The sequence below is a fragment of the Scylla paramamosain genome, unplaced genomic scaffold (assembly GCF_035594125.1).
Source record: "Scylla paramamosain isolate STU-SP2022 unplaced genomic scaffold, ASM3559412v1 Contig71, whole genome shotgun sequence".
In the NCBI taxonomy this organism is placed as follows: domain Eukaryota; kingdom Metazoa; phylum Arthropoda; class Malacostraca; order Decapoda; family Portunidae; genus Scylla; species Scylla paramamosain.
Genome location: NW_026973736.1, coordinates 33,263 through 60,240, shown reverse-complemented (window position 1 = coordinate 60,240; position 26,978 = coordinate 33,263). Strand labels below are relative to the sequence as shown.

General features: G+C 41.9%; 2 long non-coding RNA genes across 2 annotated transcripts; one reads left to right on the top strand and one right to left on the bottom strand.

Annotated features, from left to right (window-relative positions):
* Positions 1–1,374: 1,374 nt before the first annotated feature.
* On the bottom strand, positions 1,375–10,490 carry LOC135098617 (uncharacterized). The gene is made up of 3 exons (XR_010267172.1): positions 10,358–10,490; positions 7,014–8,104; positions 1,375–1,976 (listed from the first exon to the last, which is right to left on the bottom strand). It is a non-coding gene; the product is annotated as an uncharacterized LOC135098617 (long non-coding RNA).
* A 9,838-nt stretch (positions 10,491–20,328) lies between these two features.
* Positions 20,329–25,530, top strand: LOC135098638 (uncharacterized). Its single transcript, XR_010267228.1, has 3 exons — positions 20,329–20,492; positions 20,932–21,078; positions 23,629–25,530. It is a non-coding gene; the product is annotated as an uncharacterized LOC135098638 (long non-coding RNA).
* Positions 25,531–26,978: the final 1,448 nt, after the last annotated feature.

Genomic DNA, 26,978 nt, shown 5'->3' with positions numbered 1-26,978 from the left:
GTGTAGGTGGTGGAATGCACTGAATGCCATATGTTAACTGTCGGAATAAGAAGAGACATACACGAGGTAATGATCGATAACCATTAAATTTTATGTGGTCGCTTAAAGAGGTTATGAATGAAATGACATGGTTCAGATAGACACCCTGACAGAAAATAAGTATCGAATGCTTTACCAGACTTTCTATTAATCAATATATTCGTACACTAAAAAACATCGAACGAATTCCTTGATTTGCAACAGCTACTCCTGCCAATGTCCTTGCCTTTGTTCTGCCTTCCTTGCCGCTGCTGCCCCTCCTTGTTAAATACAGATATCAACTCTTCATTAACTTTTGAAAAAACAGTTGCCACTGACTCATTTCATCACCAAGAATTCATTATTATTTATCTTGAGGTGGCAATAGAAAACTTTTAAATAATTTTATCGTCATTATCTTTCAAGCGAATGGGTACGTCTCTGATCTATCCATAAGTGTTTTATTCTCGTCTTAACTACTCTTGCATGACTTACAAATTGCCGTCGTTGTGTATAAGAACAGTTTGTGATAGTATGCTACTAAAGGAAAGTGGGGGCACCATTACCAGGTAAATAATGGGAAATAATATGAAGAATAAGAACACAATCTATGTTTCTTGTTGGGCATAGTATTTACAAAGAAAAATCATTCACTCTCTCTCTCCTCTCTCTCTCCTCTCTCTCTCTCTCTCCTCTCCTCTCTCTCTCTCTCTCTCTCTCTCTCCTCTCTCTCTCTCTCTCTCTCTCTCTCTCTCTCTCTCGCCGTGCAGTCTCCGTGCATGCAACACACGCGTCACAAAAAGGTGTCAATGAAAGCCATAATATGTTTCTATGCTTTCTATTGCCTTCTGTTTTTTGTTTTTTTTTATCTGCTATTTTAGTCACGCTTAACTACCTGTATTGAGATTTTCTTGTTAATTTTCATCATTTGGATCTCATTTTAATAAGTTCCAGCCCGTCTTTATGAAAGCCCTACTTTTTTTTTTACCAATACACCCTGCCCCTGAAAATTTGTTGCCTTTGTTGTAGCCGCTCCATTTTCCTCAAAATATCGAGTGTTGGGTGAAGAGAGGCGAGCTTGGGCGAGAGAAGGAAGGAGCGAGGGAACTCCCCGCCGCGCCCACGCAACCCCGCGGCGAGGTCTTGACGAGCCTGTTCCCAGAAATACATTGTATCCGAGCGGCCACAAAACATAAAACCTAGCCGTAAAAAAAAAATGTGTGTGGTCCACGTAACCTTTCTGAGGCATTCTCTGCGACACTGACTCATACAAAAATAAAGATGAAGCCTAAAATTGGACATTGTTTGATAAGTTTCCGTCGGGTAAAGTTGTTCTGGCATCCATCCATCCTTACTCCGCACAAGTTCGTGTTGCGTCAAGACACACAGACACACACGCAGCGGTCCCAGGACTCTTTATAAAAACGCTCTTCATAAAAATGCCAATATTCCCTAAGTTTTCGTAGGTGAGTGCTGTGTGGCCACCTGTCTCACTCTGCACAAGTTTGTTTTGAACCAGGGAACACACACACACACACACACACACACACACACACATACAGCCGCACCAAGACTCTTCCTAAAAAAAATTATAGTAAGCATAAAAACGATGATATTTTGTCAGTTCTTGTGGGTAAGTGCGGTGTCGGCACCTGTATTACACCACACAAATCTCTTTCGCACCAGGAAACACAGGTATGCCTCAACATTAAGGATCTCCCATAACACACTCAGGAGAGGCGGTGTACGTGCAGTGTTCCTCGAGGCAGCCACACAAAAGACTATGAGGACGAGAGGGTCTTGTGTTGTCGGTTGAGCGCCTCCAGTTTAAGGTCGATCTGGTCCGTGGCAGCGGCGAGGGCATGGTGCTGGCGAAAGAAACTCTTTACCCGAGCCTCCAGCTGCTCGCTCCGCTGCTCCAGCTTGCTCACCTCCGCCTGCAGCTGGTCGAGACGGCCCTGTAACGTGGGGAGGGAGGGGATGAAATGCTGCAGGATGGAGAGAAAAATGAGGTTGTGAGGAGAGGGAAGGAGAGGAGAGAGTTATAAAGGAGTTTGTGAATATAATATTTTCTCCTGCATTCAGAGTTTTGTTAATTCAAATATTTCGTTGCTTTTGTTATTTTATTCATGTTTGTAGTAGTAGTAGTAGTAGTAGTAGTAATAGTACTAGTATTAGTAGTAGTAGTAGTAGTAGTAGTAGTAGTAGTATGTTGTTGTTTTTTTCGTTGTTGTTTTTTCCTACTTTAGTTCTAGAAGTATCCCCATTATAATTCTCTCTCTCTCTCTCTCTCTCTCTCTCTCTCTCTCTCTCTCTCTCTCTCTCTCTCTCTCTCTCTCTCTCTCTCTCTCTCTCTCTCAACAACCTAGCCGTAACAAGCACTCACTTACTACCTCATTTTTTTAGTGGTGGAGAGTGCAAGAACATTCCGCCGCGAGTTATGCGTTTGGTGATCATGAGGAGCGCACTTTGTCCCCGCCCTCATCATCTCCTGCCGCTCCGCCTGCACACTCTGGCCCTACACTGAATGTCCTATGCTTGGTGCGTCTATTCTAAACTGTTTGTCGATGATAGCAATAAGAATAATGAGATGTGAGCTATCCACTGTTACATATTCTTAACATCAGCGTGTCTCCAGGTAATGCTGATAAAGTAGCTCTTCATCCTTCCATGTAAAAGGGATATCTATCGTTGTTTCCGTGGCTCGCGATACGTAAGTGTCATCTAGAGGGTAATACTGTAGTAAAACCCGCCTCGCCTCGCCTGCCCGATACGTAGTTTATTTAGTGTGTGTGTGTGTGTGTGTGTGTGTGTGTGTGTGTGTATGCTCGTATAGTTATGGAGTGCACACCTTGCTCGTACTGCAAACTGCCTTCCTTCCTTTCTTCTTTCCTTCCTTCCTTCCTTCCTTCTTTCCCCACTCCCCTTGAACCACTTCCCCCTGCTACACTCCGCTACACTTCATTGCATTCCATCACCACCTTCGCCACTGCCACCGCTGCTGCCACCTGCATGCCTATTTGGATATGTTGTTTGAATTTAGTGTTCTTGCTGTTAGTGGTGGTGGTGGTGGTGGTGGTGGTGGTGGTGATGATATTTGTTGTTGTTTTTTGTTGTTGTTGTTGTTGATGTTGTTGTTGTTGTTATTGTTGTTCTTGTTGATGATTATTCACTGAAGCAGTAGCAGCAACAGCAGCAGCAGCAGTAGTAGTAGTAGTAGTAGTAGTAGTAGTAGTAGTAGTAGTAGTAGTAGTAGTAGTAGTGGTGGTGGTGGTGGTGGTGGTGGTGGTGATGGTGATATTGGTAGCAGTGGTGATGGTGGTGCTGGTGCTGGTGGGGTGATAGTGGTGGTGGTAGTATAATTATTGCTGTTTTTTACTGTTGCTATAATTATCACTGATTTTTGTTTGCTGTTCTGGATTCTCCTCGCAAAAAACTTTATACAAGATTAATAAGACCGGTGTGTGGAAGGTGGAGCAGATTTATGGGGCCAGTGGACGTGTGTTGTGAGCTATGAAAAGTTTTACGAGGAAAGTGACGCATGTGTGAGGGAAGGCACAGGGGAGGGAGAACAGTTTCCAGTAAAGTTTGATTTACGACCGAGGTGTGTGATGTGGAGATGTTTTTTTTAGTATCTTCCTGCATGGGAGGGAGGGAGGGGAGGAATAGGGCAATAGACAAAAGGAGAGAGAAGGGAACTATGGAAAATGGGATTGGTTGACTGATTGGTTGATTGAAGGGGATGCAGGGTCAAGTGACAGGAATGACTAGGGGTTGTTAGGTTGTGTGTCTGAGTGACATCTCTAACTGCAGACTGTGAGGGAATGGTGCAGAATCTTATTGCTGAATGTTGGAAGGTATGTGAGTAAAGGCAGATGGAAATTAATGTTATATACTAAAGTAAGGAATTGTACGAGTAAAAGATATGAAAGTACAAAAAACCTTAATACCCAAACACAGCGGAGAATTTAATTTTCCATCACATGATTTGCTCTGTGAAATAATTGAATGGAAAACTGATATGAAAACCGAACAAATGAACAAGGAATATTTTCATGAGGAACGTAATTAGATAAGGGCACAATGACTATCAGTTCCGTGTGTAGAGGCGAAGAATTACCTACATGAGAAAGAGCGAAACATACGTAGAAACTCAGGTGTGTGTGTGTGTGTGTGTGTGTGTGTGTGTGTGTGTGTGTGACGGAGCAGCACTAACGAGCAAGAAGGTAAAGGATATGACACGTTACAGTATGGAGCACACCTGTGTTTGTGGCGGCTTGCACGGTGTTATGATCCCGGAGACCCTTAGCTTGTATTACACCTGCACGTAACAGAGAAAAGACTGACACATATTCAACAATGAACAGTTTAGATACGTAGAATATACTGCAACCACCGCCTCCCTCTCATCCTGATGAGTAGAGTCTGTGATGCACGTGAGGATAGTGTGAGCCAATGAAGGATGGTGTGAAGGACAGTGAAGGTTAGTGAGGGAAAACCAAGCCCGCCAATAGCTCAGAGTTTTGACACTTCTCACGACTGCCACAAAGTTCGTAAGTTCTGAAGCACTAGAAGAAAAAAGAGAAAAAAAAGAAAAGAAAAGAAAGAAGACCAAGCGCCGTCCATCATATTTTTCCATCTCATAACGCGACAAGCCCAAAGTTTGTGGGCGTCTGTATGCAAGGCCACCAGCAACATTACCCGGGCCAAGCTGCAGGAATTATGCACTTCTCGGAGATGAACAAGCGAATGGGGCTCACGGGGCTATCCATCTCAATAAGGCTGGTAAAGTGTGGCCTTGAGGGAGCAAAGCAAGAGGAGGGAACGGGAGCTATACCTTCGTTCATGCTTCAGAAAACACCTCACTGTAGCGTGTAATTAATTCGTATCGATCGCCAATTTTGTGAGATATATGTGCATTGTTAATTAAGTTTGCCCGATAGCACAAGCTCGGAAGCGACTTGCCGAGAGTAGGGGAGAGAGAGAGAGAGAGAGAGAGAGAGAGAGAGGAGAGAGAGAATGAGAGAGAGAGAGGAGAGAGAGAGAGAGAGGAAGTCCTGCTGCTCCTCGGCTTCGGCTGTTGTGCGATATTTTCCGGTGATTTACGCTAAATTAGGTTGCGCTCAGCTGTCCATCTTGTTTTCCGTTATCTATTCCATCTTCACACACACACACACACACACACACACACACACAACACACACACACACACACACACACACGCAAGCACGCATAGAGTTCTTGTATGTGCCCCAAGCAAGTGTGTTACGCCACCTGAAGGTCTAGCAGGAGGGGACAGGGGGAGGGGCACGAAAACTCCTCCTCCTCCTCCTCCTCCTCCTCCTCCTCCTCCTCCTCCTCCTTCTCCTCTTCCTCCTTCTCTTCCGTTCTTTGTTTCCAGCATTGCATTTCTCTCAATGTCAGCCTCGTTTCGTGGTTTGATCGCATTCTCATCGGCCCCGTGACTCGTGGCGTGTTTGACCTGACCTTGTTTACCTGAGTCTCCTTGCCTGTTTGTTTCTGTTTCCTCCTGATTGTTTACGATGCCTGACGTTGAGAAAGAAATCATTGGCCTTCCCTTCTTATTTTTTCGTGTTTCTCTCTCTCTCCTCTCTCTCTCTCTCTCTCTCTCTCTCTCTCTCTCTCTCTCTCTCTCTCTCTCTCTCTCTCTCTCTCTCTCTCTCTCCTCTCTCTCTCTCTCTCTCTCTCTTGTTTTCTTTTTTTTTTCTTTTCGTATTTGTTTTCCTAACTTTGTGTGTGTGTGTGTGTGTGTGTGTGTGTGTGTGTGTGTGTGTGTGTGCGTGTGTGGTTGGCTGGCTGGCTGGCTGGCTCTTTCTCGCCGGTGACCCTCGCGTGCGGGTCCCTCCGCGAGTGACGTCCCTGAATGCATATCAACATTATCTTTTATTCCATGGCGATTCGCTCGATTTTTGACCCTCGCAGTCCCTCACTCACTCTCTCTCTCTCTCTCTCTCTCTCTCTCTCTCTCTCTCTCTCTCTCTCTCTCTCTCTCTCTCTCTCTCTCTGAAGACTTGCGTGTGCGTGAATAGATTACTTTTATATTGTATTATATTATTATTGCTTGATACTGCTTGTTGTTTTGTTGTTGTTGTTTAGGTGTGTTTTTACACGTCTTATTTCACCTCTGTGACAAGACAAGCATTAATAGCAGTGTATTTATATATTCAAATTATCTTAAATTTGGCGGGGAACAACAAGAAAAAGACGCTAAACACAAAACACCTTCATCGTAAACAGACACCACCACAACCACCACCAGCACCACCACAACCACCACCAGCACCACCACCACCAGCACCACCACCAACAGCATCAGTAACAGCAGCAACAACATTTACAAGACACAGCATGGTCAACAGAACAAGGCTATGGCAGGGGATAATCCCATAGCTTAGCGAGAGGCCACCATGTTACAGGGACAATTAAGCGTGTATCCGCCTTGTCCTTCGCCCTTTCTCCCTCAACCTTCTCTCTTTCCAAACTTGCACGTGGCACGGAACCTTCACTGATATCAAAGAAGGTTTTCCTCTCTTTCCTTTCCCCCTCCTCCTCTTCCTCCTCCTCTTCCCCAGTGACGCGTGACGGATGCCCCGCTCCCTGTAAACGAGACTCTTCTCTTTGATCGCCTCCACAATTTTCTGGCTTAACTGCTTTAACTGATTCCTGGTTCCGTTATGTATTGTGTAGTATGTATTCTTGATGGCTGTGTGTGTGTGTGTGTGTGTGTGTGTGTGTGTGTGTGAGATAGAGAAGGGGGGACGGACCACGTAATGCCGGCTACTCCCCAAATTCACCGTGCTCCTGTCACCTCCAGCAACTTAACCTAACCATCCCTGCTGACCCTACCCACACCCCACCCCACACCCCATCCACACCCCACACAAATCCGACCTTTCTCTCTCTCTCTCTCTCTCTCTCTCTCTCTCTCTCTCTCTCTCTCTCTCTCTCTCTCTCTCTCTCTCTCTCTCTCTCACCTGGGGCAGCACGTTCCTCGGAGGGTTAAGGGCGGCGGTCTCGTGCTGGAGTGGCGGCGGTGGCGTGGAGGAGGGAGAGGGTGGTGCTGGTGAAGGCGACGTGGTGGTAAGGGGGGACGAGGACTGCCGCTGGGACAAGGAGAGCTGGCTTGGAGGTGCTGCTGGTGACTCTGTGCGGCTCTGACTGTGGCGGGAATTGTGGAGGGGCTATGATTTTGGTCATTATTATTGTTATGGTCGTGGTTGGTGGTTGTGGTCGTGGTGGTGGTAGTGGTGGTGGTGGTGGTGGTGGTGGTGGTGGTGGTGGTGGTGGGTTTGTCTTTGATGTGTTGGGAGGAGGTCATTGAAGGAGGAGGTGTTGCTCTTTATTGCAGGGCGTGGTGAGGAGGTGAGCACTGTATCTTCTCCCTCTCTGCCTCTTGGATAATGGCTGGGTTAGCTAAGGGAAGGGTATGCCACGTTGGAAGGTAATCGAAGGAGAGGAGGAAAGAAATGTGTGCCAGTAAAATTTCATAGGCGTTATCTACGGCTATTTTCTTTCATTATATATCCTTTTCCTTCTGTACTTCTCATTATTCTTCCTTATATTTCCTTACTCCTTCTTATAAACCATTACTCCTTCATATCTTTTTTTTTATTCTATCTCAAGCTTCACTACTCTTGCTTCTATTCCCTTTATATTTCCTTTTCTTCCTTCTTTTTTTTCCTGATTTGACAATATATTTCGTTATTCTTCCCTATACATTCGTACTCTTCTTTGTATTTCTTTATTCCTTTATTCTATTTACGCCTTCCTCCTCCTCCTCTTACCACAGTACATCCTCTTGTTCGTCCTCCTCCCCTTTAATCCCCAACTCTTTTTCGTCGTCGTCCTCCTCTTCCTCCTCCTTCTCCTCCTCCTCCTCTTCCTCCTCTTGCTGTTTCTTTCCTGGTTTCTTCTCTTTCCTGTCTCCTCAGTAGTCACGGGAGGGCGGCACCACACGTGTTGTCTTCTCTGCACAGACGCACTTTGCAGTCAGTGAGTTGACGAGTCAGTGAAGAACTGTGTCGTCGTGAATCTTGCTTGCTCCTCGTCTTGTGTCTTACGATGCCTGCAAAGAAGGATAGTTATCAACAGTTGTAGTAGTAGTAGTAGTAGTAGTAGTAGTAGTAGTAGTAGTAAATACTCTGTTTTACCTCAGCGGCAGCAGTTCTGAGATAGAGTTTTGGTCTCCACTGTACTTCCACTTCCAAATATCTCAGGCTGCCGCCAATAACTACGGTACGGGAAGTAATACATAAACACTGACTATAACAAAAAAAAAAAAAACTATGCTTAGTGGTGGTGGAAGAAAATAAAGCATTTCTAGACGCACTGGTTAAGGAGGAGGAGGAGGAAATGATAGCATGAGTATGAAGAGCACTACCACTGTACCATTATTTGTCAAAAAGCCACTCCAGCCCAGCCATGTGAAGGAGTAAGTTACATCATCTCAGCACGCCATAATGTGTGTGTGTGTGTGTGTGTGTGTGTGTGTAAGGTGGTGGTGAGAGAGTGCGGTCAAATTGTCTGCGTTCTAACACTCTCTCTCTCTCTCTCTCTCTCTCTCTCTCTCTCTCTCTCTCTCTCTCTCTCTCTCTCTCTCTCTCTCTCTCTCTCTCTCTCTCTCTCTCCATTTTGTTACGTACATGTTGCATTCCCCTTCATGTTCTCCCTCACTTGTATTATCGACCACAATCATTAACTGCTTCCTCGCGACTCTCCCTCCCTCACATTCGCTAGACACCTGACACACATTTCTCACCGTCCGCTTTGGCGAGCTGTGCGTGTCAGTCTCTCTCTCTCTCTCTCTCTCTCTTTCTTTCTCTCTCTCTCTCTCTCTCTCTCTCTCTCTCTCTCTCTCTCTCTCTCACGTCAAGCAGTTTCAAGTGATGTTCGTGGGCGAGAGGCACTTACGTCATGTTTCCTTTGTATTTACCAAGCCTATTATGGTCAGATTGTTGCCGGAGTACTTGCGTGGAATTTTGCATTGCATGTGGCACGCATTCCACTTTGCATGTGCTGGCAGTGCTCTTAAATTTTTCCTCGCCTTCTTTCACCACTCCAGTCTGCTTTCCTTCCCTCCCCTTCCCCTTACTTACGATCTATGGGTGGCCGTGTCTCACCCACGCCGAGGTTCTCCCGAGCAATGTTGTGGTAGTAAATTACATTCGCTAATTTAACGTTCTGACTCTCCAACGTAAGAGGTTTGGACTCATATTTCTGGATTATTTTTTGTTTGCGTGCTATATTTTTACTCCCGAGCTTTCATGGTGAGAGTGCCCATGTGTTGAGGAAGGACAAGTGCTAGATTCGTGAAAGAGGACTCAACAATATATTTCAACATTATTTTTTGAATACACGTTATATTTCATGTCCAGACCTTTCTTTTCGTTGGGAGTATGTTTGCGTGGCGAGCAGCGTGGCAGGTAATAGGACTCAGCACTCTGCCGGTGTGCACTGAGGCTGTGAGCTCAAGCTTTTTTGTCGCCACGTGTCTGGTGCGATGTTCTGTCCGCGCTCACGTGATGGTGGAAGGCAGGAGTCGTCTCGCGTGTAAGGATTTGCTATGGGTCACTGTCTGTTTTCACACTAAAAACGTGCACACTCATTATTGCCAAATGGAACAGCTACACGACAGACTAATCAAGGTCTGCCCCCCCGTGTTTAATTATCTCATTTAGCGTCATTATTTAATAAACCCTCCTCATTTAGCTGCTGTCAGTGGACTTCATTGACTTATCTCACCATTTCGCCACGCAGAAAGATTTACATTGTTTGCACAACCCTGAAAGAAATTATATTTTACATGATTCATTCACAGCTGAGGTGTACACAAACTCACTGACTGACTGACTGACTGACTCCCGCGCCACAGTAGGATCTGACCCAGGTGAACAGTGTCTTGGCGTACTTTGTTTTCTCCTTGTTGTATTTCAGGGACGCGGAACACCGCGTCCCTGACGCGCACTCAGCACATCGAGGTCTGCACACATTCAGCACGCTGCAAGTTGGCCAAGCAGGACATCCTCCCAATTTAGGTTGACTTGAATTTTTGTATTTGGTAATTCAATTTGTCACACACTAACTTCCGTCATTTGAATTAACTGTCGTTATGGAAGAATGGTGCATATGTCCACTCAGCTCACGGAACGATGTACGGATATTTGAATCACACTTCAACAGTAAAAATGGCAAAACACACACACAATCATGCACATTTCATCATAGGTGGTACGTTAATTGCTGATATTTCTGAATGCTAGGCACCAAACAACACTGGGTTTTTCGTATCAATCCACAGAGAACACATAATATCCCTCACGTTTTGAGAAAATTAGTCCCTTGATTAAAACCCGCCAGCGAGGCAGGTGGTCTCACGGGACAGCGTGACGACCCGTGCGGCGCGAGGCGAGCCAGGTGGTGTGGTGCGTCTGGTGGCGGAGCGAACAGAGGTACAACCCAGGCCGAGGGTGTCTAGGACGGGTCGCCACCATTTGTGGTCTGACAGAGGTGTGTGTGTGTGTGTGTGTGTGTGTGTGTGTGTGTGTGTGTGTGTGTGTGTGTGTGTGTGTGTGTGTGTGTGCTTTATCCAAAAGAGGCTAATATTATTCTGTTATTTTTGTGAAGTGCAGGGGAGAAGGCCTTTGACCAGTGTTGCTGAGGATAACCTGCCTCAAGATAAGTACGAATCAGATAGGAAGAACAGATACAGGGAGACTTATTGGTCTATAACGACTGTATCTGCTGAGCTACGCACTACGACTGACACTGAACTACTTGTGGAAGAACGGGATTGAATAGAACAAGACCCCAAAGTTGTGTGTGTGTGTGTGTGTGTGTGTGTGTGTGTGTGTGTGCGCGCTTAGGTAGCAGATAGCATGCGCCTCGTGGGGCTGAGTGGCGTAGGTGGCGGAGACAAAGGCTGGAGCACCGTGGTGTGGAGGTTTATTGATATATCAATCAACTTAAAATTGTAAGATCATGGTCTTTATTCACGCAATTAAACGTAAGTAGTGCCGAGAATAAACCAAGATATCTATCACACACCACACTAAAAATTTACTTTGGGAGGAAGAATCTCAGTCCTGATACACTGCAGTTCCCCGGATCACCTGGTGCTTCCCGTGTGGGGCTGAGGGCGTGGAAAGCAGGGAAAATAGAGCGACCCAATACTTTTCGAAGTTTACTAGTTAGTGGAGAGTGGAGGAGCGGGTGGGAGAGTAAAGATATTGACAAATGCCGGCGCCAGGACTCTGAACGGTATGGGCTTCAGTTTGAATGGCAGTGTGCTAATTGGGCAGGAGGAGGACTGAGTTACGATAATGCCATTTTTAAACACTTAACTTTGCAATTGTCTTCCTTTCGTAGCCAAGAAGAAAAGGGAAAACGCAATCTTCTTTTTTTCTCTTTCATATACGAGTGTGTGTGTGTGTGTGTGTGTGTGTGTGTGTGTGTGTGTGTGTGTGTGTGTGTGTGTGTGTGTGTGTGTGCAAGCAAACATGTTTACAGGGGTCTGAATGTTACGAAAGAAAGACTACAACACCGAGAGAATGAAAGGATCGGCAGCAGTGAATAGCAAGAGGGAAAAAAAAAGTGAAAGTGATCTTGTAGTATGGCTTAGTGTGTTTAGATATTAGTGACACTTAAAACTATATTGACCACTGCTTTTTTAATACAGACGTCCTCTCCCTACTCACCGCCACAAATACACAAGTCTCCTCACTGTATTAAGGCTAAACCAACGAGTCTGTACTGAGCCAGTCAAGAATAAGAATGTATCTAGGGTCGACTGATCTCCTTAGGTATGCCAGCGATAGTCATTACTGGGCTCTCTACGAATGATGCTTCACGCCAGTATGCGGGTGAACGAACGGCTGGCTCATGTGTCCTGCTTGCTGAGGGTGGTGGTGGTGGTGGAGGAGATAAGTAATGATAAGAGGAACATGAAGAAAAAAAAGGTTTAGAACAAGAAGAACAAGATCAAGAATAATAATAATAGTAATGATGATGATAATGATAATAATAATAGTAATAATAATAGTAATAATAATAATAATAATAATAATAATAATAATAATAATAATAATAATAATAAATAACAACTAGAACAACAACAACAACAAAAACAACAACAATATAAACGACAGCTTAGCCACACACAAAAAACAGCATCCACATTATCAAATATGAATTAAATAAAGTTACATTTACTCGTAAACACACAAGTTAGATTTTGTCATTTAAAACATATTACCATCATTTACACACATAAAAAGCATAATATTTACCCGCATTTTAATTATGAGCTAACAAAGAGCGCGAATGTCCGATGACAAGCCTTTAGCACAGAGGGGAGAGGGAGTACGAGACGCTGCCGGGAAGGGATTGGGGTGTGGCATGCCTGGGTTGGTAATGAGGCGAGGCGATCACGGCAACACCAATCGGCTTTGTATGACGGAACGTGAAACAGAATCCTTCACTGGCGGAATCTGACTGTTCTCTGATTTTTGCAATATTTTTCTACCTCACTGTCTTCCCGGTTGTCATGTCACAAACGCCAATGAATCTCGTGTTCGTAATTCGAATGGAAGTTGATGGTCTAATGAATTGCTCTATGTTAAGACCTCCGTACTGTCCGCGAAAATGTGATAAATGGAGCTACTGTAGTTTTGTATGATTTATTTTGCGTAATATCGTCATAAATACTTTGTAAAACTGCTACATAATTCCTGCTTCATGTTATCTACACTATATTATTCTTTTTCTCTTTTCATCTATACGTATAGAGAAGAGCAGATTTCACTCATTTTCTAGCATATTCCTTTCCCCTTACCTTTAAACTTTCACCTCATCCATGTCACCTGTCCGCAGCACACACGAAAAAAAAAAATCTCCATCTACAATTGTCTTCCGCATACTTATGATTTAAATAACTATAAGAACAAAGAGCTTCATAAAAACGAATGCAATTATCTCCTGATGCTTGTTCTTCCTTTGTGTGTGTGTGTGTGTTTTTTTTTTCTGCATCTCCATCAAAATACGTCCAGTTAAATTAACCCTTTCTTTCTTTTCTTGCCTCCTCCCTTGCGTACCTACAAACTTTCCTACCAAGGAGCAAATTAAGCGACATTATTGTTTTCCTTCCTTGCACGTTTTATAGTCATCACCAAAACTCCCCTTTCATGTAAAAATGAAAAGACGAAAAAAAAAAAAATACTCCACTCTGGGTTGTGCTAAGGAGCCTCTTGGTGACTCTCCCCCAAGACTAGGTATGCTTCTCCTCCTCCCTCGCTCCACTCACCAAAGACCAAAAAATTCAGTTTGTTGCCAAGTAAGATCTGCACATATGGGCATATTGGTGCTATAACGCACGTACAGTACTGTGGCCGGCGGCAGGGAGGCGGAGTCAAGGCCTGATGTCACGGCACCCGCTCCGCTAATACCAGTGCGTCTGTTTCTTCCTCTCTCTCTCTCTCTCTCTCTCTCTCTCTCTCTCTCTCTCTCTCTGTATATTTATCTGGTTTCCTTCCTTCTTCCCTACTCTTCTCCCAATTTCCGTCTCTCTTTTCCTCTTCCCTCTCCCCTATCCTCCCCTGCTCCTCGTATCCCTCTTGTTTTCTGAGAGAGAGAGAGAGAGAGAGAGAGAGAGAGTGAGAGAGAGAGAGAGAGAGAGAGAGAGAGAGAGAATTAAGCGATTTTCAAGGGTGTTTTTACGGTTCTTGTGACAGATTAACAATATTCCTGCGTTCCAAAGGCACTAGTTGAAGTGCCACGGGTTTTCAATGGTGTTTTTACAGTTCTAGTAACAGATTAACATTTCTACATTATTAACAGGTGGAATATATATATATATTATATATATATATATATATATATATATATATATATATATATATATATATATATATATATATATATATATATATATATATATATATGAATATATATATATATATATATATATATATATATATATATATATTATATAATATATATATATATTATATATATATATATATATATATATATATATATATATATATATATATATCTCTCTCAAACTTAGCTGGAATACGAGAGCCCCATATCAAAGAGAAGCAGTAGCAGTAATAGTAGTAGTAGTAGTAGTAGTAGTAGTATAAGTAGCAGTAGTAGCCTAAGTAGTTATAGTTTAGAGCAGTGGTTCCCAAACTTTTTCTGGTCATTGCCCACTTTTCATACATGATCCTTGTCCAGCCCCCCCCTCCCCCGCCCCCCACAACCCTAAACCGTGACTACCGTGAGTGTGTACAGTGCTACACTCATTACGTCCATATAACAACCACTCTAGCAAATCCTGTAATTTCATTGATTCCATTTGTTATTTTTTCTTTTGTTAATTATTAATAAAGAAATGTCCCCAACCAAATTAGGTAAAAAATTTCACTGTAAACTACATGTAAGCAATACACGAGCTAATTATCTCTTTAATCACGAATCAGTAACCGCTTCATTTGAGCGTGGGAAAAAAAATGTCCAAGCTGCACGTGGCTTCACGTATGAACGTGTATTATCACTACATTTGTTAAATTCAAACCATCATAAACTATCGCACAGAGGGGAGCAGGTCGTTTCGGCCGTGAGCACTCTAGGCCGAGAGTCGTTTAGGCCGTGATCCCTTTACGCCGAGAGTCGTTTAGGCCGCGACTCTGTAGGCCGTGGGTCGTTTAGGCCGTAATACTGAGATCCTTTTTATAGTTTTTATAGTGCAGTCGATGCTGGAGGACTACTGTGGAGGCGAGAAGTGTGACGTGATTGCATGCTAATGAGTTTTATTGATACTCTTGATAATGTATCGAGAGATCGATACCTCCATAAAATAAAGATAATAAATGGAAGAGACCTATATACAGTGGAAGAGACCTATATGCAGTGGAAACTATGTTCCGTAGCGTACATACACACATATTAATCGTTTTATGAGGTACTGCAGGAAGTGCACGAAACCCAGTCATTGAAAATACCGGGTTTCACAGCTGCCATTAATCAGCTCAAGATACACCATTATCACATTTCCTGTCCTGCCACCTCTCACACCTGTGTCGCACAGCAAACCTTGCCGTGTCCGTACAAGTGCAATTACAATTACGAAACCTACATACTAATTTTGAAACACTGTCTCAATTAGTTAATTCAAAATATTACTAAATTCGAAACATATAATTTCTAAAGTGTCAAAACACTGTCTTGCTTACTTAGTTGATGTGTTGAAGTCAAATTCTGCGTATTCGTTATTCCCTCACACCTCATCGCTCAGGATGCCTACCAAATTTCCTCGTGTTGTTTGCTCTCGACGTGTACGATTCAACCAGCATGCTTTGCAGTGTGACCATGCTTTGCAGTGTGACCATTGTCAAGAATGGCAGCACAGGGTTTGCAACAATGAGTTTAAGGATCACGGCCTAAACGACTCTCGACCTAAAGGGATCACGGCCTAAATGACTCTCGGCCTAAAGGGATCACGGCCTAACCAACTTGAACTCGGACAGAGAAGAGTGCTTCACACACTTGTTAGATTCAAACCATCATAAACTATCGGACAGAGAAGAGTGCTTCACACACTTGTTAGATTCAAACCATCATAAACTATCGGACAGAGAAGAGTGCTTCACACACTTGTTAGATTCAAACCATCATAAACTATTGCACAGAGAAGAGTGCTTCACACATTTGTGATATATATCCCCGGCTTGTGTCCCACCAACCTGTTCTCACGCACCACACGGAATCACTGGACGTCCACACGCCGCGCCTACCCATTACACCATTGAAAAAAAGACGAAGAAGGAGATGAAACACTCCTTTCCAAATCCTAACAAGACCGCTAGCTGAAATGAGCCAATAGGAGGCCAGTATTCTGAAATACACCAAATTTTAAGACAATAAAACTAGAGTATTTCATGAAAAATCAAGTCATTACATATTCACAGCAATATGATGAGAGGCAGCTTTCAGTAAGCTTTTTGCTGTTCTAGTGCCCAGAGAAAATTCCTCCCAAAGCAGGAATAGTCGTCCATGTTGTTTTGTATATTTATCTTTTCGGTGACGCAACACCTTTCCATCATTTATAAACTTTACATGAAGCGTTACAAGTCTAGCCTGTGTGTGTAGTAGGGTTATTAAAGTATAGAAGTTCAGTTGGCCTTGACGTGCTTTCATATTAAGTCTGTAATGCCATCCTTCAACGTCATTGTTACTTCTTACACTTCGTTCAAATACACACCAAACTTTGGGAGGCCACTTTTCTGACGTATATATATATATATATATATATATATAAAATGAGAGAAAAGTGTGGCTGTGCCAAGTATAATTATTGTACTCTTCCTCCTCCTCCTCCTCCTCCTCCTCCTCCAGCTAGGATGGGCAGATTAATCCATGAAAACGAACTTCACCTTTACCCAAGCTTATTAACCCCACAAATACTTCCTTACTACAATATCTTAACAGTCTAGTACGCAATCATATCAGAGGTTGGAATTGCTTGAATCTAGCGCGGACACACCCGCTCTTCACACCATCTAAACACCATCTAAATTGTGTTATACTCCTTACCCAAGCTTACTAACCCTAGGAACACTTCAGAACTACAATATCTTAACAGTATGGTGCGGAATCATGCCTTTACACCAGGGGTGGGGAACGTCCGGCCTCCGGCCGTATAAGGCCCCCAAGACAATTTGATCAGGCCCGCAAGGCAGTTCATAAATGCTATTTCATATCTCATGAATGAATAATATATAATGTAATTTTATTATGTGCTGGCTGCAGGTTATTTAAATTCAATTAATTATCTATGAACTCGGCAGTTTAGCAGCGTCATACCCTTGAATAATAATTATATTTCTTGATTTTTTATTTTGTGACTGTTTTTCTTTGCACTGCTAGCGTCAGCTAAGAGCAGTAACACTGTGCATTTCCCCACTCTGCAAGAACAAAATCCTTCTACAACGGATGAATATGCTGGTGAGTGTGCGAAACTAATTGAGGCATTTAGTGAAAGGTTCAAGGACGTGAAAAGTAAACAACAGGAGTTGAACATCTTCGCTACACCATTTAATGTGGAACCAGCTGATGTGCCTGATAACCTGCAACACGAAATAATTCAGCTGCAAAGCGATGATGAGCTGAAGCTAGGTACAAACAACCTCTCACTGCTTGAGTTCTACAGACGTTACGTAAGTGCTGATGATTTTCCTATTTTGAGGAGACATGCACTGAAATATGCATCTGTGTTCGGAACGACTTACTGCTGCGAGCAGTTCTTCTCAAAACTTACCCTGGCAAAGAGTAGACTGCGCTCCAGACTGACCGATGCAAACCTGGAAAACCAGTTGCGAGTAGCATCATCAACAGTACCACCTAACATCACGCGCCTCGCCAAAGAGAAGCAGTTCCAGCCGTCACATTAGAGGTGAGTTAAATGAGTGAAAAAATAATTGATAACTTTTTATGGCCCGCGAATTATATTAAAAATATCTAAATGGCCCTTGACAGAACGAAAGTTCCCCACCCTGCTTTACACGCTTCAGTTACGCTCTAATAAACTCCTTTCAATAGCGAGAAAAAATGAGCTGTCAACTGAATGGCGTCTACCATCACCATGACAACGGGTCGTGAACAGCCAATCCCAGCCCGCCATTTCATCCGGGACCTCAAGATGACCACACTGATATCATACAATATAGTTTAATTTCCAGCCAAGATCAGAGTTAACTGAGACACATATGGTGGATAAAAAGCTCTTTAAAATATGGGTGTTCCGAGGGAAGTATACCACCAGGGAATGTGAGTTACATTAGTAATGGAGGAATATTTTGATTTTTTTTTTTTTTTTTTTTTTTTTTTGCTGGAACGCAGCAGACGAAACTAAAGGTAGAGTTACTAGTTAGTGTTTTTGTGTATATGTGTGTGTGTGTGTGTCATGGAGGAGTGAACTGTGCCTGTCCTTGTGGGTGTATGACGAACCAGGCGTGAGTATTCAGCATTTCACCAAACACACCCACGCAGAGACTGGCCCTTTAAACCTTCGTCCCTTTAAATCTTACCCAAACAAACGCTTTTGGTTCGCGTAGGCAGACCAGGGCAGGCTAGCTCTCTCTGACCGCGCCATGTGACTTATTTTTTTAGGGTCATGCTCCTAATGAGAGAGTAACCCGCCGGCTAGCGGGACTGGGAGTAGGTTGCGAGCGTTAACTGGTTAAGTAACAGAATAGAAGATGAGAGAGACAATGGGATGTGTGATGGATGAGTGAGAGGGAATAGAAGGGTGTAAGCTGTTTGACGTAAGGGTGACAGGCTGAGGTGTTGCGTCCGTGTGTACACGTATGTGGGTGGGTGTGGGTGACTGGTTGGGTGTGTGTGGTGGGTCAGTGTCCGTATGTATGTGTGTATTACCCTTGTGAGACCCTCTGTGTGTGTGTGTGTGTGTGTGTGTGTAGGGAGGGAGAGACACGTGAGGAAAGAAGGGAGGATGGGGGTCAGGAAAGAGAAGAGGGTATGACTGGGTGGACCTCTTAAAGATAGTATTCAGAAATTACGTGTTTTCTTGACGGCTTCGCTGAGTCACTGTGTGTTAAGGAAGAGGAAGAGGAGGAGGATGAGGATATAGAAGTGATGTAAGCATAGGTAGGTTTTAAGTTAGTGTCGGTAAGGTTTAGGTGAGGTTAGTTAAGAATAGGCGATATTAGGTTAGGCTATGTAAGTTGAAGTGTGTTAGATTGTAAGGCTAAGTAAGGTTAGGGTTAGGTTGAGATAGTGGCGTTAGGCTAGGTAAGTTAAGGATAGGTTAGACTAGCATAGTTTAGTTTATATTAGATGAATTTACATTAACTTGCATAGGTTAGATTAGATTAGATGAAACTAAAGCAAGATTAGGATGACATAGGTTACATTAGATCATGTTAAGTTATAGTACATTAATTAGGTTAGTTAAGGTAATTGAGTTTAGCAAAGGTTGCATTAGGTTAAACTAGCATAAGTGAAGAAGTTAAGTTAGATTAGGTGAGGAATTATTAGGTTAGATGAGAGGAGGTGAGGTTAGGTTAGATTAGGTGAGGTTAGGTGAGATTTGGTTAGATTATGTTAGGTGAGGTTAGGTTAGATTAGGTGAGGTGAGATTAAGTTAGGGTTTAGAGTGAGGCGTCTTGAAGTCATGAGAGACATTGGCAGGAGCGGAGGTGGTACCTTGCCAACTCCACCTGAGAGAGAGAGAGAGAGAGAGAGAGAGAGAGCAGAGGGGGGTCAGACTACTGCTTCATTAAAGGAGTCTTTAAAATTAGCTTCCCTATGTTAATGTGTTAGTTTTCATATTTATTGAGAGAGAGAGAGAGAGAGAGAGAGAGAGAGAGAGAGAGAGAGAGAGAGAGAGAGAGAGAGAGGAGAGAGAGAGAGAGAGGCAATATGGTGTAAATAAAGGGACTAAAAATGTACTTCAAATGGCTTGATTCTCTCTCTCTCTCTCTCTCTCTCTCTCTCTCTCTCTCTCTCTCTCTCTCTCTCTCTCTCTCTCTCTCTCTCTCTCTCTCTCTCTCTCTCTCTCTCTCTCTCTCTCTCTCTCTCTCTCTCTCTCAATAAATATGAAAACTAACACCTTAACATAGGGAAGCCAATCTTCATCCTCATTTACTCCCGACCCCCAACCATTGCTAATATAGACATCACTTTCATCCAGTTAGAAAATAAATATTGTAAAATAACATTAGGTCTCGTCTATCATCCTCTAGTCCAGTCACCTGCTACGGACAAAAAAAACTTTATGACCTTATTGCGGACATTTGTTGCGTTAATAATTGCATAATTATGGGGGATTTTAATTATCCAGTCACTCTCAAGACATCTTTATTCATTCTACAGCCACATCCAGTCTTAGAACTGGGAAGAAATTGCAAAATGTATTCTTTTTCAATGCCAACTCTACGTCTTGTAGATGGTTATAAAGGAGACTGCATGCATTGCTTCTGATGCTGCTAATTGTTTTGTTTCACAGTGAAAGGCTTTAAGTGTAGTTGGAAAATGTCATAGGAAAAAATTGTAGTTAATATTGGATGCAAAATATCAAAGTAAGATTAGCTAAAGAATTTTTAACGTTGGGAATAGTAATCCATTTATATATAATATATATATATAATATATATATATATATATATATATATATATATATATATATATATATATATATATATATATATATATATATATATATATGGGAGTATATTTTTTGTAACAGTGTGAATGATAAGATTCCATTTTTCAGTGTTGCCCACGGTGACGGTGGTGGTGGGCATGATACAGATGCGGGAGCTGGAGTTTGTGCCCGATAGAGACATGCAGCTGGACAAATTCTGTTGCTCATTGGTCAGACTGGAGTTTACATGTGTACCTCCTTCACCATCATTGGTGGACACTTCACCATGAGTGTTAGTGAAATGTGCTCTCTTTCTTACTTTATTTGTATATCAGAAAAATTTAAGGCCAGTTAGTTGTCTAGACTATAAGTTTTAAAATGAAAAAATAAATCTACATATTTTTTTAAAAGCAAACAGTTAAGGCATTGTAAAGTAAAAGTCAAAATATATTTTGGTTATTATTTTTTTTTGCAATCAATTACTTTCATGTATAATGAAATAAATACATTTATCAAACTTAATATCATATTTAATAACAGCTAGAGGTACCAATTTGCAGATGTCTATGGAAAATTTGTATGATAATCTTGTGGCCAACAAAAAAGGATACAATGAATGATGACTTATTATTGTAAGAAATCTTTGAGAGTTGTTGTTGTGTACTTCCACATTCCATGGAGACAGGTTTTTCCTTCACTTTTCACCATTTAAAAAGTGATAATTTCAACAGGATGCTTGAGCTGTCACGGTGCTGCTGCTGTTGTCTGCCATCATCCCCCTGACACAGACCACCCTGCAGACCACCTTCATCCTGGGTGCCACACGTCACTGCTGCTACAACTCAGAGCAACTGGAGCACAAGCCAGGAAGGGAAATGGTAACTTCTCACTTATTTTGTTGTTTATTTGAGGGCCTAATGACAGACACATAATGGAATGAGTATTTGTGAATGTTTGTTTATATCTAGATACAGCATTCACATATCTTTTAAGTGCCACCTTCCAAAAACAATGTCAGCCAGAAAAATAACTGATGAATCTAATTACATTTCAAGTCAAAAAGTTTTCCTTTAACCACTTTGCTCCAGATGCTTAAAAACATGCGTTGCTCACATACATGGCGTCGCGTAGGCTCGTGAGTGGTAACTTATCTAATTTCTAATAATTTCTAATATAATTTCTGTGTGTGTGTGTGTGTGTGTGTGTGTGTGTGTGTGTGTGTGTGTGTGTGTGTGTGTGTGTGTGTGTTTTATGTATGAGTGACACTGGCCAAGGGCAACAAAAATCCAATAAAAAAATATGCCCACTGAAATGGCAGTCCCATAAAAGGGTCAAAGCAGTGGTCAAAAGTTGATGAATAAGTGTCTTGAAACCTCCCTCTTGAAGGAATTCAAGTCATAGGAAGGTGGAAATACAGAAGCAGGCAGGGAGTTCCAGAGTTTACCAGAGAATGGGATGAATGATTGAGAATACTTGTTAACTCTTGCATTAGAGAAGTGGACAGAATAGGGGTGAGAGAAAGAAGAAAATCTTGTGCAGCGAGGCCATGGAAGGAGGGGAGGCATGCAGTTAGCAAGATCAGAAGAGCAGTTAGCATGAAAATAGCGGTAGAAGACAGCTAGATATGCAACATTGCGGCGGTGAGAGAGAGGCTGAAGACAGTCAGTTATGTTTGTGTGTGTGTGTGTGTGTGTGTGTGTGTGTGTGTGTGTGTGTGTGTGTGCGTGCGCTGATGCAGCTGAGAAGGTTGCCTTATGATAATTATTGACAAATGAAGGTAATGGATGCGCATGTCATTAATACTTTTTTAAGTGTGTGTGTATGTGTGTGTGTTATGTACACACACACACACACACACACACACACACACACACACACACACACACACACACACACACACACACACACAAAGAGAAGTAATAGACACGCATCCTTTACCTTCATTCATCAATAATTGTCATTAGACGACCTTCCCAGCTGCATCATTACACACACACACACACACACACACACACACATACACACTTACACACCACGTAGTGTAGTGGTTAGCACACTCGGCTCACAACCAAGAAGGCCCAGGTTCGAATCCCGGGCACGGTGAGGCAGATGGACAAGCCTCTTAATGTGTAGCCCCAGTTCACCTAGCTACAACAAGGTACAGGATGTAACCCGAGGTGATGTGACTTCGCTGCCCCGGTGGGTGGTGTGTCATTGGCCTCAGTCCTACCCAGAGATCAGTCACCATGAGCTCTGAGCTCTTACACACACACACACACACACACACACACACACACACACACACACAGAGAGAGAGAGAGAGAGAGAGAGAGAGAGAGAGAGAGAGAGAGAGAGAGAGAGAGAGAGAGAGAGAGAGAGAGAGAGAGAGAGAGAGAGAGCAAAATGGCAATGAATGAAACAGGGAGGAGGGGGAACTGTGTGTGAATGAAAACATCATCTACGTGAAACATTTGATTGATTATAAAGCACATGTGCATCATATATAGTCATGAATGTGGAGGAACAGCAGAGTGAGTGATCAACCACAGAAAGGAGAGAGTTGGACATGCGGAGAGAATGGAAGGGGAACAATTTGAGAAGATAAGCATGCAAATATATAAATGTAAGGTGGAATAACAGTGTTTGGTGGGAAGATGAAAGAGAGATGTCTGTTTATGAAGCAAAATGGTTGTGCAAGAGAGGAATGATTGGAAAACCATTCCCACCATAGCCAACAGACCTTACACCATATTTTTACAAACCACAGCATCTCTATTCATCCATTCTGTGTGTCTTCTCTTCTCTCTCTCTCTCCACTCTTAATGCTGCTGTGGGTCTCTGGGCTGGAGTACATCAGAGAAAGATTGACACAGACTTATATATGAGAGGATGTTGTCTGTAACTATGCTATGGGGACATTGCAAGTTTGTGGGCTGTAGTGAATGAATAAGTGTGTCCTCTATAGCATACTTAAAAACCACACTCTCACATGGAAATCAATCTCTCTCTCTCTCTCTCTCTCTCTCTCTCTCTCTCTCTCTCTCTCTCTCTCTCTCTCTCTCTCTCTCTCTCTCTCTCTCTCTCTCTCTCTCTCTCTCTCTCTCTCTCTCTCTCTCTCTCTCTCTCTCTCTCTCTCTCTCTCTCTCTCTCTCTCTCTCTCTCTCTCTCTCTCTCTCTCTCTCTCTCTCTCTCTCTCTCTCTCTCTCTCTCTCTCTCTCTCTCTCTCTCTCTCTCTCTCTCTCTCTCTCTCTCTCTCTCTCTCTCTCTCTCTCTCTCTCTCTCACTACAGCCTACAGACTCACCATTTCCTTAACCACACCTCTTGCCTGAAACAAATTAGAAACTTTTATCCTTCTCCAATCACATTTCAATTTTGTACTTAGTCACAATCACACAGTATATGTTGTTAATTTCAACTTTACTTTCAGGTTACCTTCTTGTTGATGTGCAATCTTGCTACGTGGGCGATCAACATTTAAAAATAGCAATGTGGTGCTTCCTTAATGCAAATAGTCTTGGCCCAAAAAACTTGTGATGTCAAACACTAACTTCTCTTAAATCTTACTAAAATGTATGCGCATCACTTTCTGATTTCATCCCAGTGGCACACAAACCAAAATACCTGAGTATGGAGATGGCTGGACTACCTCCTTTGGCCACCCCTGTTATATCTTAATTTCCCACTGTCTTTCCTGTGTGCTGGTTAAGCTACTCACTGCTGAAGTCCCTGGAAACTAGGTAGAATAATTTAGAATGACATGGTTAAGTTAATACTGATAAAATCTCATTTGTAATATTCAGGAAGATTGAATTATTCTTCCTCTGTTGAAGCAAATGATATAACATTGACTAGAAGCTTTCACAATATTTATAAGCTTTCTTGTATCAGAGATCTTTTGAAAATGCAACCATTAATTTGTAAATACTTGTATAGTGTAGCTGGCATGAGGGTTGCAGTCTTCATTATTTACTAGTGGACAAGCAACAAGTGATGGTGTGGCTCTGAGCCACTGTAGTAGGGATGTTATGGTTTAAGTGTAGGAAGTTGCAAATGCTCACCTAACAATTGCACCTTAGTAGAAAAACACAAACAGGAAGTTTATGCAAGTTTTTATCCTTATATAAAATGTTGTATTGCATCAAACCTCCATACATTACTGTCTCTATCCAGTATGAGACCGGTGTTCAGGAAGCACAAGCATGTGCTGAATAACAAGAAGCCGGCATTGGTGAAGGTGACAACATTTCATCTATTTATACATACTTTTTATTATTAAAGCTTATCTTATAATTATTTCTGAAGAGATTGACTAATTTTTGTAGTATTTATGACTTAGAACTATGATAAAGCTATGAATTGATATAATTCCTGATTTGTTTTATCTTTTCATTATCCTTCCTTTGTTAATTGAGCATTTTATATTACTTAGCTTAAAAATGCAAGAACGGTTCAGAAGTATCCAACCTTGGGCTAAGGGCCAAAATTATGGTATCATTCAAAATGTCCTTCAAAGAAAGCCCTCTGTAATCCAACACACTTAGCCCATTAATCCTTCCATTTCTCATCAATTTGTTCAACATTCATATTTTTCCCTTATAGGGTTGAACAATTTTCATGGGTTCAGAGCAAAAGGCTTCCTCATTCCTCCCCAAGGTATTCTCGGATGGTAAGCAGGTTTGACTCTGGAGCAAACCTGACCAAGGGCTACTGCCCAAGGCTACAGAGGTTCCTCTCCCTGAGGCTGAATGCACCATGTGAGATGGTTCTGTTATGTGGATGAATGTCATGGTGGATAGCAGTGCCACCACATTCCTACAATCATCCATCACTCCACTGCTCAAACGCTTCTGCAACCAATGATAGGTATGCTGCCACATTCTGCATGGTCTCCTTGGCTCTCAGATAAGGATACTGTCAACAGGTTTGGGATTGCCAAAAAATCATAAGGAGCTATGTCTGAAAAGTCCAGAGAGAGAGAGAGAGAGAGAGAGAGAGAGAGAATGAGCAAGAGAAAGAGTAGGATGAAGCAAAGGAAGAGTCAAGAGGGAGGAAGAGAGAGTAGGACAAGAAAAAACAGAACAAATAAATCCCCTACACGTCTTGTCTCCATTCACACAAGCCATGAAAAGCTTGTCCATCCCTGAGTGCTCAGAAGCAGTGTTCCACTGATGATGTGGAAACTTGAGACACCCAATCATTTAATGGGCTTTAGTAGGTTTTGTCACCAGTCTTCTGTGTGTCACTGACTACATTTTGAAATTTTTATCTGTTCTATTTAATTTTGTGTGTATGTACACAATGTTTATGGTCAATAAACTATTTATAAAACTATTTATCTGTGTGAGTAAGATAAAAGCAGTTATTGTTATTATTATTATTATTATTATTATTATTATTATTATTATTATTATTATTATTATTATTATTATTGTTACACATTTTCCTCCTTGTATTTAATTATTATTATTATTATTATTATTATTATTATTATTATTATTATTATTATTATCATGAATTGTTCTTGTTTATGAATAAAATACTGTAACTGATTATTATTTTTTTTTATTCATTTAGACTCTCTCTCTCTCTCTCTCTCTCTCTCTCTCTCTCTCTCTCTCTCTCTCTCTCTCTCTCTCTCTCTCTCTCTCTCTCTCTCTCTCTCTCTCGAATAAAATGACTGGTGAGGAACTCTAATAATTAAAGTGCTAAAAATTCCATTAAACTACGAGAAATAAGACAAATAATTAATGACACACCTAATAACACAAACAAGGAGTAATAAACAAAACTTAAGCCAGAAAACACGAAAAGATAAAACTATCATATAAAGAAATACGAAGTTAAAGAAAAAATCATGAATATCAAATAAATAGCTCACATATAATCAATAAACACGTAAGGAACAGTAAATAAACAATTAAGCCGTTCATTGCAAGGGCCACAGTCAGAAAGTGAAAAAAAAAAATGCTTAGTTAAATACCGAGGCTAAATAAAACAAGGAATTAGACAAATGACAAACAATTAATAAACACATAAGGAATAATGAATAAACAAAAATTAAGCCAGGAAGACTATTATAATTATTGCAAGGAGACAATATGTATGTATGTATGTCTTGTATGTAATTCGAGGTTAAAATGGCTCAAATCTGACCCAACAGCAGGCCATAAGTGAAGGTGTTCCTCAAGGCAGGGAAGGGGGAGCAATGAATAGGGGAGGGGCTATAAACTATTGGGGGGATAACAGTCCCAATGACTATTAATTAATGACGCATCCAGTTTAGCGTGTGTGTATTTTTCGCGTTGTGATAATTTAAAGGTTTTCTCGCGTTTTTATCTTTATTTATTTATTGATTGATTGATTTTATTTATTTATTTTATTTTTTTGGCAGGTGTTATATTTGTTGAGTGTTTTAAGTAACTGTGGCTCATTGCATCAAAACTCCATTCATTACCTTCGTGGGAAGGTTCAATTTGGCAAGGTTTTTTTTTCGCATTTTGGGTTTTGTAGTAAATTATGCATTTTCTCATATTTTTCTTTGCTGGTATTGTCCCTTCCACGCCATATATGACTGGAAAGTTGGGGGCGCCTTCCCCCCACCCTCCACTGCTACGTTTTTTTTTTCTTAATCAGTCAGTCAACCAATCAATCAATCCCTTCATGAATCATACCCATTTCCAGGTGTCACCCCCACCCATAGATCTCTCATTCTGTCATGTATGAACAAGTGCTAAGGGCAAGCTGAACAAGTACAAAGGGCAAGCCAGCTGTCTCTTT